Source organism: Paroedura picta, chromosome 4, assembly GCF_049243985.1.
Source record: "Paroedura picta isolate Pp20150507F chromosome 4, Ppicta_v3.0, whole genome shotgun sequence".
Lineage (NCBI taxonomy): Eukaryota > Metazoa > Chordata > Lepidosauria > Squamata > Gekkonidae > Paroedura > Paroedura picta.
In genome coordinates this window covers 70107889-70121546 of record NC_135372.1, presented here as the reverse complement: position 1 = coordinate 70121546, position 13658 = coordinate 70107889, and positions in this window count along the sequence as shown.

Below are 13658 nucleotides of genomic sequence, written 5' to 3'. Positions count from 1 at the left end.
CTTTAAGCTAACTGAAGTTGAGAGAGCCCTGACCTTACTGCTCGGTCAGAACAACTCTATCAGGCTGTGACAAACCCAAGGTCACCCAGCTGGCTGCATGTGGAGGGGTGGGAAATCAAACCCACCTTGCAAAATTAGAAACCACCACTCTTAACCACTACACCAAACTGGCTAAGAGGAACAGGACTGTCCTCTCTGCCACTGCATATGGTACGCATGATATATTCGCTGCATTATCTGTGTATTGTACATATTAGCCTAATCATATTAGCCTAATCATCTTAGAAACTAAGATCATGGCATCCAGCCCTCTCAATTCCTGGCAAATAGATAGGGAAGAAATGGAGGTAGTGACAAATTTTATTTTCCTGGGCTCCAAGATCACTGCAGATGGGGACAGCAGCGAAGAAATTAAAAGACGCTTGCTCCTGGGGAGGAAAGCTATGGCATATCTAGACAGCATCCTAAAAAGCAGAGACATCACCCTGCCAACAAAAGTACATCTAGTCAAGGCTATGGTATTCCCAGTTGCAATGTATGGCTGTGAAAGTTGGACCATAAGGAAGGCCGAACGTCAAAGAATTGAGACTTTTGAACTCTGGTGCTGGAGAAGGCTCTTGCGAGTCCCTTGGACTGCAAGGCAAACAAACCGGTCAGTCCTAGATGAGATCAGCCCTGACTGCTCCTTAGAAGGTCAGATCCTGAAGATGAAACTCAAATACATTGGCCACCTCATGAGAAGGAAAAACTCCCTGGAGAAGAATCTAACGCTGGGAGCGATCGAGGGCAAAAGAAGAAGGGGACGACAGAGAATGAGGTGGCTGGCTGGAGTCATTGAAGCAGTCAGTGCAAGCTTAAATGGACTCCGGGTAATGGTAGAGGACAGGAAGGCCTAGAGGATCATTGTCCATGGGGTCACGATGGGTCAGACATGACTTCGCACCTAACAACATATATATAACATTGTTTTCTACTTTTGTAATTCAATTTTATGCATTATTTGACATATCAATTAAAATTGATAAAATTTTCCCACTGTTCCTAATTTCTAATCCTAGACTGGTTGTATTATTTATTAGATGTCTCATGCTGTTGGACGAAATTGTTTTCAGATGTTCTCAGACTGTTATTAGATGTCTCATGCTATCAAATTGCATTGTTTTACAATATGTAATCCACTTTGAGTCTCAGTGAGTTAGGTGGGCTATAAATAAATAAAGTTATTTGCCTTTATTAGAAGGAAAAGATTACAAAGCAAATGACAAATATTAGCAATAAGGGAATATATTATAATTAATAAATCAATTTTCAATCAATTAATAAATCAATTTTCTTATTGTTTCATAGTACCTAGAGCTTCTCATTGCTCTGCGCAAATCCTAGTTATGAATATGGATTATTTATTCATAATTTATTTTATATACCACCCACTCCTGCAAAAGCAGGTGCAGGGTGATTTACAATCACTTAATTAAAAACACAATAGAATGCTATAAAACACAGTAAAACATAATTATCTTGGTAACTGTCATATTGTACACCTGAAGTGGGTGATATGACTACCATTCTCATCTTACCACTGGGAAGCTGAGGGTGAGATTTAGAAGCAGATTAAGGCCATATTTTGCTCCGCCGCCACCAACCAGCTAATTATCTGTGGCCCTAAAGAAGCCCACCTGTCTTCAACCAGGGCCAGAGCATTCTCTGTCCTGGCCCTCACCAGGTGGAATGAGCTCCTGTAGGAGATCAGGGCCCTGACAGAGCTTAAACAGTTCTGCAGGGCCTGCAAAAGGGAGCTCTTCTACCAGGCATTTGGTTGAGACTAGGTATAACCAACAACATCTGCAGGGCCCCTGCTCACCTCCCTCCCAGAAATCCATCAATGCATTCTGCTCCTGGACCTGTTGCACTGTTACTGTTGTTACAATTATCAGTTAATAATATTGATGTTATGGTTATCTACATGTTATGGATTGTTTCTTGTCTTGTTTTCTATATTTTATGTAAACCGCCCTGAGCGTCTGGGGAGGGCTGTATATAAATATAATTAATAAATAATAAATAACTGAGTTGGAAATGAATCCATCTTACCCAACTGTCTGATGTGCTGAAACTCTCAAAATACAAGTCTCACATATGCCATCTTCCCCATCATTTCCCAAAGCCAGACATGCCATTTTACATTTCTTCATCACATTGCTGAAAGTGAAACCCAAATCCTTAGCCAGCAAAAGTTAGTTCATGGGGGGGGGGGTCCAGTTCTTGCGTTATTTACTTGGCATGATCTCTCAGCCTGTATTCCAAAAGAATGGAGAATGTTATCCCATTTTTAAAAGAAGGCTACAGATCTTACCAATTATCACCCAACTAACTTATTGAGTATCATTAGTAAGTTATATGTAAGCCACCTACAGAGGAGGTTATTGGACTGACTAGATCTTAACAATATAGGAGGTAAAAAGTCATTTCAAAACAGGCTGTTCAAATGTAGATCAGGGTCTTATTATTCAGCACTTGTAAGATAAATATTCCTCTCCATAAATATGTGACTTGTTGGAATATGCAAGATCTACCATGCATAAATACAAGAATAAGAATAAGAAGAATAAACATAAGAAGAAGAGTTGGTTCTTATATGTTGCTGTTCTCTCCCTGAAGGAGTCTCAAAGTGGCTTACATTCACTTTCCCTTTCCTCTCACCACAACAGACACCCTGTGAGGTGGGTGAGGCTGAGGGAGCCCTGATATCACTGCTTGGTCAGAACAGCTGTATCAGTGCTGTGGCAAGCCCATCACCCAGCTGATTGCATGTGGGTGGGGGCAGAATTAAACCCGGGCTTGCCAGATTAGAAGTCTGAACTCCTAACCACTACACCAAGATAACTAGAACATGCTGCAGGAGTGATAAAGGGGACAACTAGCTAGCACTGCAATATTAGAGACTAGGGATGTGTGATTCAGCTCAGATAAGCCTGAAAAATGCTGATGAGAGGTTTGGGATGAAGTGGGGTGTCCTGAACCCATCCTCCCCGATTCTGCTGGGTCCTCTCAACAACTCCAAGCCTGTCTGCTGCCCTCCCTGGCTGTACAGGGATGCATTTAAAGGGACAGCTGATCCCTGGAGAAGAGATCTTCTGCAGCAGAATCAGCTGTCTGGTGACTGTTTCTGCTGAATCAGTTCTGCAATCAGCAAAAATCAATTTACTGAATCAGTTATTTGGATGATTCATGTTTTCTCAAATCAGGAAAACTCAGCTAGATTAGATAGACAGGCCTCTAGATCTCTCTGCTCTTTCCTATGTTTGTTCTTTAACAAACCAGTTTAATATTCCTAAACAGATAGTGCTCAGATTCACTGCATATTTAGACTCTGCCAACATCACATTCAGTGATTTTAAATCAGCATGGGACGTTATCCCTCATTCTAAACTCTGGAGTAAATCTGAGAAGTCCAATAGATGGCTACTTATTCTTATCCATTACCTATATGATACACATAGCTAAGGGTTAATTGTAGCCATGCTGGGTGTCTGTCAGTTTCTGTTCCTGTTTGTTTGTTTGTTTGTTTATAGATTTATAGATTTATAAATGTGTGTTGTGTGGGAGGTTGTGGTGGCATAGTGGCAAATAAGGGCATGGGTGTGGAGATATGGGTGTCAAGAACCTGTGGTGTGGAATGTTCGTTGAGTGTGGGAGAAGACTGACATATGGGAATTGTGGCATAGTGGTTACAGATGAGCTTTCCAGAGCCATGTCCTCAGATATGTGAAGGGAAAATCAGACTGGAGACTCTTCTTAGGGGAAGATTACATAGCAACCAATTCCCCCCAGTTCTGCGTCATTTCCCTTCTTGTGGGAATTAGGCCACAGACACCGAAATGCCCCTCTGCCTTAAGACATATGGGGTGGTCACAGTACACAGGTGTCCACCCTTCTTCTCCATTTTTTTCACTGCTCATAAAATGTTATGTGCCCACATGCTTCTTTCATGGTTGCTCCTTAGAAGAAGAACGGATTTTTGTACCCTGTTGTTTACTACCCAAAGGAGTCTCAAAGCAGTTTACAAACACCTTTTCCATTTGTCTCCCCACAATAGTCAACCTGTGAGGTATGTGGGGCTGTGAGAGGTCTGAGAGAACTGGGAATGGGCCGGAGTGACCCAGCAGGCCTAAGGTGTCTCAAAGCATTTTCCAATAATCTTCCCTTCCTCTCTCTCTCACTATTTACAGTTTCAGGCTGTAAGTATTTATTTAGATCTTCCTGCACTTTCCAGATTCATAGGACTGATGCTGGTCTGCCTGTCTGCGCCCCAGAATACAAACAGTTGCTGGTAAGGGCTGGCCATAGCCCATAGCCCAGGAGGGACACACCTGCACCACTCCCTCCCAACTGCAGGCAAAAATGGGTCCTTTGAAGTCTGGACTCTGAGGCATTGTATGATTTTGAAGTCCCACCTCCAAACCTCCAGGAATATTTCCAACCCAGGGGTAGCTAACCTCCAGGTGGATCCTGGAGGCCTCCTGGAATTACAGCTCACCTGCAGAGTATAAAGATCAGATCCCCAGGCAGAAAGGACTACTTTGGAGAGAGTTGTGGTAGAGAAGAAACATTTAAGGCCTCCCACACAGGTTGTTGTTATTGAATTGAAAGACTTGAGGCCTACTGCACAGGGTTGTTGTGAAGATGAAACAGGAGACAAAAAAATAGTTTCATCTGTAGAATAACACTGTGCAGTGGCCTCAAATCTGCAGAGAGTTGCCAAGAAGAAAGACACGTGGCTTGGCTGTGTCTAACCCCCGGCCAGAGCAGTATTTTAAGTGAGAAGGGGCTTTTCTGTAGCCTCCCTGTCAACCAACTGTTTGCCAGAAGGGGAAAGTCCCCCCACCTCAAAAGGAAGGAACTCAGGCTCTCCTGCGTTGCTCTTGGAAACGCCTCCCTCCCCTCAGTCAGGGGCTGTCAGAGGCTCCTTCGCAGCAGGCCAGCTCTTTCAGGGTTCTAAGGCAATTTACAGTTGGGAATGACAGGCCTTGGGGCGAAAAGGGCTGGCGCAGCCTGTCCAAGCCTCTGTTCTCATCCCCCTCAGCAGCCCTTTGGTGGTCAGGAGCAGACTGGCAGCCATTTCTCCAGATTGCCCCTGGCTCGATGGAATTTTGGTCTGTCCTGGTAAAGGGCCAATCGGAAGGCGCTTGTTAGTCCAGGGCCATGGGACCAATTGTTGCCCCTCCCCATCATGGATTGAGCCCACCCCAACACACCTTCCTGTTTTATTAAAAGGGAAGATATATACTACCACTCTCAATATTGTCTCACAGTGGTTTAAAGGTGTTAAATAGGGAAGTATTTTGGTGTTGACTTGATTCAATTTCTGTATTAACTTGATAGTTAGTAGTTTATCTGACTCAAGCTTTCAACCTCCTATATTGGCCTCCTGACCACTCTCAATTTTACTTTACACAGATGATGCAATCCTGCTGTCTTGTACCAGTATAGGTTTAAGGTGTATGCTGAGTTCTTGCAATGTCCTGTGATATCTTCTATTAACTAGTGGTGTTCGCTAGAAGAAAAAAAGCTGGATTTTATGTTCCACATTTTGCTACCCAAAGGAATCTCCAAGTGGTTTACAATTGCCTGGCCTTCATCTCCCCACAGCAGACACTCTGTGAGGTAGTAGGGCTGAGAGAGTTCTGAGAGAACTGTGATTGGCCCAAGTTCACCCAGCTGGCTGCATATGGAGGAAGAGTGGAGAATCAAACCCGGTTCTCCAGATTAGAAACTGCCACTCTTAACCACTCCATCAAGACCTAAGTACAGATGGATGATTAACAATAATGGAATTGAGCAAGTGGTATTTAGGTGTATTGTTTCATTCTTCTGGGTTTCGGCCAGAATCAAAAAAATAGCATGGTTGGAAAAGCCCGGAAAAGGGTTTGTGTTCTAAAAACATTTTACTCTAGAGCTGGCCAATATGTTCCTTTGGCTTTGTGTATATGACCAAGGTTACTACTCAGCTTCTATATGGCTGTCACTTATGCACATATATACTACTTATAGACCTGTTGAAATTGTGCAGACTAAATTTCTGACTAAATACTTGCAGACTAAATACTTGCAGTTCCTTGCTGTGTACTCAATGTATATTTGGATTTAGAAGGTGGATTAATTTCTCTGAAAGCCTGGCTATAGATACACAGAATTAATTACAGGCTGAAGCTTATTTTCTCCTTGTGGATCTTGAACATTTAACACTAAAAGGCCCTTACCAATCAAAATGGAAAGGATCCATTGATTACTCTCCTAGCAGCTTAATAACCTTGGGTTATTTAATAGCCAGATCAGTAATTAAGCAAGGGATCTGGGGTACTCAACTTTAATGCCAACTATAGGCTACTGTAAAATATCACTATCTGAGGAACAAGGAATTGGTGTTGTCAAATTACACAAGTAGCTTACTGCTTCTCAGCCATAGGATAATTTTCACTTTGGCTCCTTTTAATGTTTTGCCATCTGTATTACTATTACTGTGATGTCCTGTTTTTATTTACTTTATTTTATTTGTTAAATTTCTTACCCACCACTCCCACAAGGCTCGCAGTGGGTTACAGTGTGTGCCAAAAGCCCCATAAAACCAACCCCTAAAAGCACAATATAATAACAATAGGCAATAAAATAAACAAGAACAGCAGCAACTAAACCCAATTTCCACTCCTAGGGGAGGCAAAAGAGGAAGTACCTGGCCGTCAACTAGATGTTCCAAGAGGAACATCATTCTTTGCAACCTGGCCATCGTTCTTTGCAACCTGGCCTCAACCATAGACCTGGTAAAAGAGCTCCGTCTTGCAGGCCCTGCAGAATGCTGAAAGCTCCCACAGGGCCCTTAGCTCTTCCGGGAGCTAATTCCACCAGGTTTGGGCCAGGACCAAAAAGGCCCTGGCCCTGGTTGAGGCCAGTCATGCTTCCTGGGGGCTGGGAATGACCAACAAGTTTAACCCCGCAGCGCGCAAGGCCCTGCGGGGGGCATAGGGCGAAAGGCGGTCCCTCAAGTATGTAGGTCCCAAACCACGTAGGGCCTAGAAGGTCAATACTAAAACCTTGAACCGGATCCGGGCAACCAATGCAGCTGCTTCAGCACCAGCTGGATATGGGCCCTACACGATGATCCTGTGAGGACCCTAGCAGCTGCATTTTGGACCAGCTGCAATTTCCGGATCAAGCTCAAAGGCAGACCCACGTACAGCAAGTTACAAAAATCTATTCTGGAGGTGACTGTCACATAGATCACTGTGGCCAGATGTTCAGAAGACAGATAGGGCGCTAGTAGCCGGGCCTGGTGCAGATGGAAGAATGCCTGGTCAGCTACTCTCTTGACCTGAGCCTCCAATGTTAACGAGGCATCAAAGGTCATCCCCAAATTCCTGCCTTGGGATGTGATGGTCAGTAGCGTCCCTGATCCATGAGTATCTATGTCCTTGCAGCTCTGAAGAAATAGAAATAGTTGGTCATGTATTGCTGCATTGCCCCTTGTATGATTATCTCAGATCCATATTTACCAAACCTATCCTTCAAAGGATTCCAGGAAGATCAGAGGAATGGTATGCCTCCTTTCTGCTAGCTAACCTTGGATCGTGGATACAGTTGCAGGGTTCTATGATGCTTCCAGAGTGCTGCCAGTGAATTTTATTGTAAACATTTTCTAAATATTGTATTGCATTATATATGCATGAAATCAGTTTATTAACATATGTTTGTTTTGCTGGTCTTTGACTGTAATAATGGCAATCAATCAGAAATCAGTTCAATATTACTGCAAAGAAACCCATGGTCAGGACAGGATCTTTAGGATCAAAATACCAGAATGCTGTAGGGTCAGACCATTCATATTCATCTCTGCTCAAAAAATGTTGTTCTTTTACAAAAATCCAACAGTTGCTGCTATCTAGTCCTCCCCACACCAGGGACACAGCATCACAATACAGGATCAGGCCATTACAAAAAAATATCACTGCACTGATGTCTTAGGAAGTTAGGTAAGGGGAAACTAGGGGGGAAAAAACCTTTTTATCAGTACTGTCATTTTGTAACAATTTCAACTAATACCAGGAAGACAAAGGTTCTGATGTAAAACCGGCTGGCTGCTTGCCTGTCTATTGCTGGTCCAAGATGGCACCCATACCCTTAAGGTTTTCTCTCTATGACAGCATATTGTGCAATTAAGATAACATATTGATACGAGATAAGATAATGATGAAAATGTTCTGCCTGGAAGATAATTGTTTGTTTTGATTTATTTTTCTGTGTTTTTGAGTACTTGGGATTAGAGTGCTTTCCCACAGCAAAACTTTAGAGCATATACAATTTTCTTATTGCCACTAACTAGCTAGCTAGTTTACTGATATGATTTTATGTATTTTTATTTTTATTTATTTATTTATTTTTGCAGAGAAAGTTCAGGATCCATGCTTAAGTTTAATTCTTTTTATATCCAGGAAAATATCAGATAAGATGCAGTGTTAGCGGAGATTGTATAAAAACACCTTACCTATTTGCCACATACTTTGTGCCTGAATTAAGTAAATGTCATTTTGTAATACATGAGAAACAAGCAGGAAAAGGGAGAAGCATTTATGCAGCTTTGCATAGTCAAACTGCAGCCCTCCAGATATCCATGGACTACAATTCCCATGAGCCCCTGCTAGACATCTGGAGGGCTGCAGTTTGACTACCCCTGCTTTAGGGAATGGATCCCCCCCTCAATTTTTTTAAACTTTTTTTGATATAGCCATTTATTCCTCTTTTTTCCTCTGTCAAAAGAGGAATTTTCTCTTTAAGGTCTCTTTATAGTTTTCTATGGGGTCCCAATGGTTCGAACATGACTTCGCAACTAACAACAACATAGTTTTCTGTTACAGCACACAGTGGTGCCCTTTTGTAACTTCTGTCTTTATGGTGGGGTGATTATTTATGAAAGGCTGGTGCTCTTGTAGGTGTGCAGGGAAGTTGGAGAAAACATCGTATGCCACTGAGCATGTGATGAGCAAAATTCTGAAAATTTGGTCAAACTCCCTTCAGGCTCTCCTGTCTTCAAATTTCTCTTTTGATCAAAACAGAAGTGATCTTGAACAGACTCTAAAAGCTTTTGGATTTCAAGAAGAAATTGGGTAAAGAGGAATTCAGAAAATTTCTCTTGGCAATACTACTTCCCTAAGTGACCTGAGCTGATTCTGCACTTACTTTGTTTTTTTCTGGTGTGGATCCTGCTGGATTCAGATTGAGTTGAACTCGGTATTCCTCTTTTCCCCCTCCCCATTGAAACAGAATAGTGTTCTGCACTTTATTGGGAAAGCTCAGAAGGGGAGGGGGGAGCCAAGCCCAGACAGATCCTCTTTCTTTCTTTCTTTCTTTCTTTCTTTCTTTCTTTCTTTCTTTCTTTCTTTCTTTCTTTCTTTCTTTCTTTCTTTCTTTCTTTCTTTCTTTCCTTTTCTTGAATGGGGAGGGGATTGAAGACAACAGAGGAGACAAAAAACCATGGGGTAAATCTCTATCCACAGAAGTGAGGGCTTCTGCAGTTTCTACAGAAAGAAAATTAGGGCTTCCTCTTTAAGAAAAGCTAACAGCCTTGGCTGGCTTGGCAGGTTTGGCCAATCAGGGCTTCTGTACACCGAGTCAGCTGACCAATCAGAACTGCTCTACCATGGAGCCAGCTGGCCAATCAGCGCTTCTCTACCATGGAGGGAGTGCTTTCTCATACTTTCTCAACCCGAATTTTCCAATATCGAGGATTAAAAGCACTCCGGGATATCGCGAAGAAATGGTAGGGTGACTCCTGATCAATCCTGCTTGGTGCAAAGGGAAAATTTAAATTACCCAAAATCAAAATGGAAATTGTATTCTGTGTAGACGGCAGGGACTGAATTGACCTGGGATTGGAATAAAAGCTCCGTGCAGTTTACACCCTGGAAACATAGCATCCATGGCATCGAATGCATTCTAATAATTACATTTACCAGAGTGCATCAGATGCCGGGATACCTTCTGGGAACTGTGCATCTCATCTGCCTATCACATTTTAATGTAATTTCCAGGAATTACTGAGTACTATGCACATTGTTTGTCTAGGAGAAGATAAAGAAGGAGAAAATGGTAGAGGGAGGCAGCAAAAAAAAAAACCCTTTCTCTCAGATATCTATAGGCATCACCACATCACTCCCATCAGTGGGACAGATAAATCAGGATGCATGAAAATGGGGAGATGAAGGAAGTAGGAATTTTTCTTTGGTTTCAATTTTCCATCCAAGCCTAAGAATAACTTGGCTTTGAAGTTCATTTCACTTTGAAGGACAACTTTACAGTTGGCTGAAGTTCATAGTCTATGCTAAAACAGTGCAAATTTGGAAAGCATAACTAAAATAAACATGCATTGTATTGTATTGTAAGTCTGGAATAGGTTTCAACTGAATAACTTTAATGCATTATAGATAGTAGAAACAGAAACCAGATTAATCAGTCCATAGTATGGTGTATGTTTCATTTAAATTACAAAGAGAGCTGCACTACTGCTTTTAACATTACTTATGAAAAGACTCATGAAAATTACATATCAAACATGGACTCTAAAATATATCCAAGATATTGCTATTACTTATGCTCCCAAGTAGTGTCCAAAATATATTACATGCATGTTCAATTAAGAGGAAAGATGTTCAATTGTGAATTCTGCTTTGATCACTTGTAAGATTGCTCCATGTTTTTCATCGTAGCTGAGATTTCCCTTTGATTTATATGACATTGTAACCACTCAGGCATTTATATTTCTGCTAGTGTAGAGTGAGTAATAAACGACTCTTTATACTGTGGGGAATGCCTTTTTAAAAAGTGTAATTTCAGCTTGGGGGGAAAATGTGCTAATTTGCTTTGTGTGATCTCATTATTACTCATATTTCCCATTTTTTAAAAATAAAAACTTTGATCAAACCTATTGCACAGTTCAAGAGACCTCCCATCAAATGTTAAACTGCAATGCATTGCTCTTCTTATTTGGACTCATTGGATTTAGATGCTTTGATAGTCTGAAAGAATTAAATAGTTCCAAAGCTGAAACATTTAGCTACATGAACCCTTTATATTATTCAAAGATGAATGAATCATCTTTTTTGTAAGCTTGGTAATTATTGCCTTATACTCTTGAACTGAGTGTGAATGGGATACATCTCTTTCATTTTTATATTGCTGTTCCCAGGCCACTCTAACAAATACTACCACAGATCTCCTGGGGGCTCATCCCATTGAGTACAATTTGTGGAATTGAAAGGGGAAAGCCTTCAAGCAGGAAGTGAATCCAATGGGGCTTTTAACAAGTTATCAGTTTTGCATTTCATTGCATCTGTGATACAGAAAAGTGCCCCCATAAATCTAAAGGCTATTAAAGAAGCACTCTTGAAAATGTTATATTTACATGGCCACCAGCCTATTATATTTACATAAACATCTGTTGCAGGTTACTAAAACCCTAAAAACAGATGGACAAGACAGAAAAAAGCTAGTAATTAACAAAGCTATATGTTGATTAAATCAGCATGTGGTTAATTTTAATGATGGCTGATCTTTAGTAGGGTTTGCAAGCAAATTTATGTGCTGACTTGTTGATTGGTCAGAGAAAGAACGAAAATCTGACTTGTTCTCTTATGATTATGACTATTTTGCCACATCAGCAAGTGAAGAGCTAAGTCCACTCCTCAGGAAAAGTACCTAGTAATTAGCTGATGAAAGCACAAAAATCATGATTATCATTGCCTTACATCATGTGTCCTTGAATATAGACCTTTACTCTGCTATGAGTTCAAGAAGTCATGTTGCTTGTTTGCAAAAGTAGAAGAAATTTGAATGTCAGAGATCTGTGGAAACACTGAATGCTTAGCACTTTCATTTCTAGATAACTTTACATGCAAAGCCTGAATGTGAGTCACATGACATGCACCATCATTTATTAGATTTGTATACTGCCCTCCAAAAGCTGGCTCAGGGTGGTGAAGAACATATATGGTTTAGATCCAGTTTCCATGAACAATAGAATGCCCATCTGTGGACCATGACTTCTCTGCCACCCAAATGCACTTGAAAAGTAGTTCATGGTGGATGAAGGCAACCCCAGGAATAGTTTGGGGGTACTCATAGGCCTGGCAAGGGAGATGGGAAATGAGCAAAAATCACTCCCTTCTGCCCTGGAATTTTTAGGAGGCATCTAACTAATACTTCCCCATCATTTTTTTTTATTTTCTCCTCCCCAGTAAGCTCAGTTCCCCAAAGTACATTATTAAATTTCACACCAGTATGTCTTTTAAAATTTCTCAAGCAGATGAACAATAACAGCACTGAAGAATAAGTTGATTTCTGTATTGAGAAAAAAAATCTGATGTCAAGGCTCTGTGATTGGGTTTCCTGATACATACTTTATTCCTAAAAATCAGACATGGAGGACAAGATAAAGATCAGGACTCTGGAAAGGCAGTATGAAGTCCTTCTCCCTTATGCCGTTTCTTTAGACTTTTTTTGGTGGGGTGATGGGTCACAACACTGGTACCTCTTTTTGTTTTTACTTTTTTCCCCGCCAGGTGTAAAAACAGCCTGGAGGACATTTCTGATCAAGGTCAGAAGAATCAACTCCTTCATTTCCCAGTGCCATGACCCCATCCACATTGGGACCCACAATACTGGGCTATTTAAAAAAATGGAGCATAACCCAATATAAATGATTGCTGTGTCATGTGAATTGGGCAATAGATAGATTTCTCACACATGGACTGCCTCCATACATCTAAAGTTATATTAATAGAAGCAGTAGGCACATGAAAAATTAGGATGCATAACAGGGATCACCTGCTCCTGATACCCCTGATTGGCAGGCTCACATGTGAACATGTCAGCAGAGGACTCAATGTCTTTGAATGTGCTATATTCTTGTAATCCTCCCCTGCCGTCACACTGTGGTATGACTTCACCTGTTAATATGTTTTGTTTCATGCTCCCAAGGCCTCGACTTTTGTGGAGTTGTGAGTTCATATAGAGGACAAACAGAACCTATAAATAATTTGTTCATTAATATCTTCTTGATATAACAATGGTATTCTGTATTTGCCCTCACTAATGTGGTGACTCCGGGGAATGGTAGAGGACAGGAAGACCTGGAGGATCATTGTCCATGGGGTTGCGATGGGTCAGACACGTCTTCGCACCTAACAAAAACAACAGTAACAACAACAACAACAACAATGTGGTGTATTTACAGTCTGCCCATTGCCCACTGATATTTGTGTATGTTGGTTTAGTCCAAATGGGGTTGAACTGTCTGCTCATTGGTTCTTCTTGAGCTCTCTTGTCCTGGGTGTTTATTCTTGTTAACAAATGCATGTCCATTTTTATCTTTTATTATTGCAATAAAGGTGCTTTGTATTCTCTATTCTACAAATGGATGTTTTTTTTTGAACACACACAGTACCCTGTTCCTGACATACAAGCAAAAGGGAACATCACAATTGCACAATACAACATCAACAGGATGTTGAGTGCCTGGCATTGTAGTACTAACCCCTATTCATTGTGTAAGCTGGTTTCCAGTGCCATTGTAATATCATATTGTAAGACATATGATATTACATGTGTTGTTC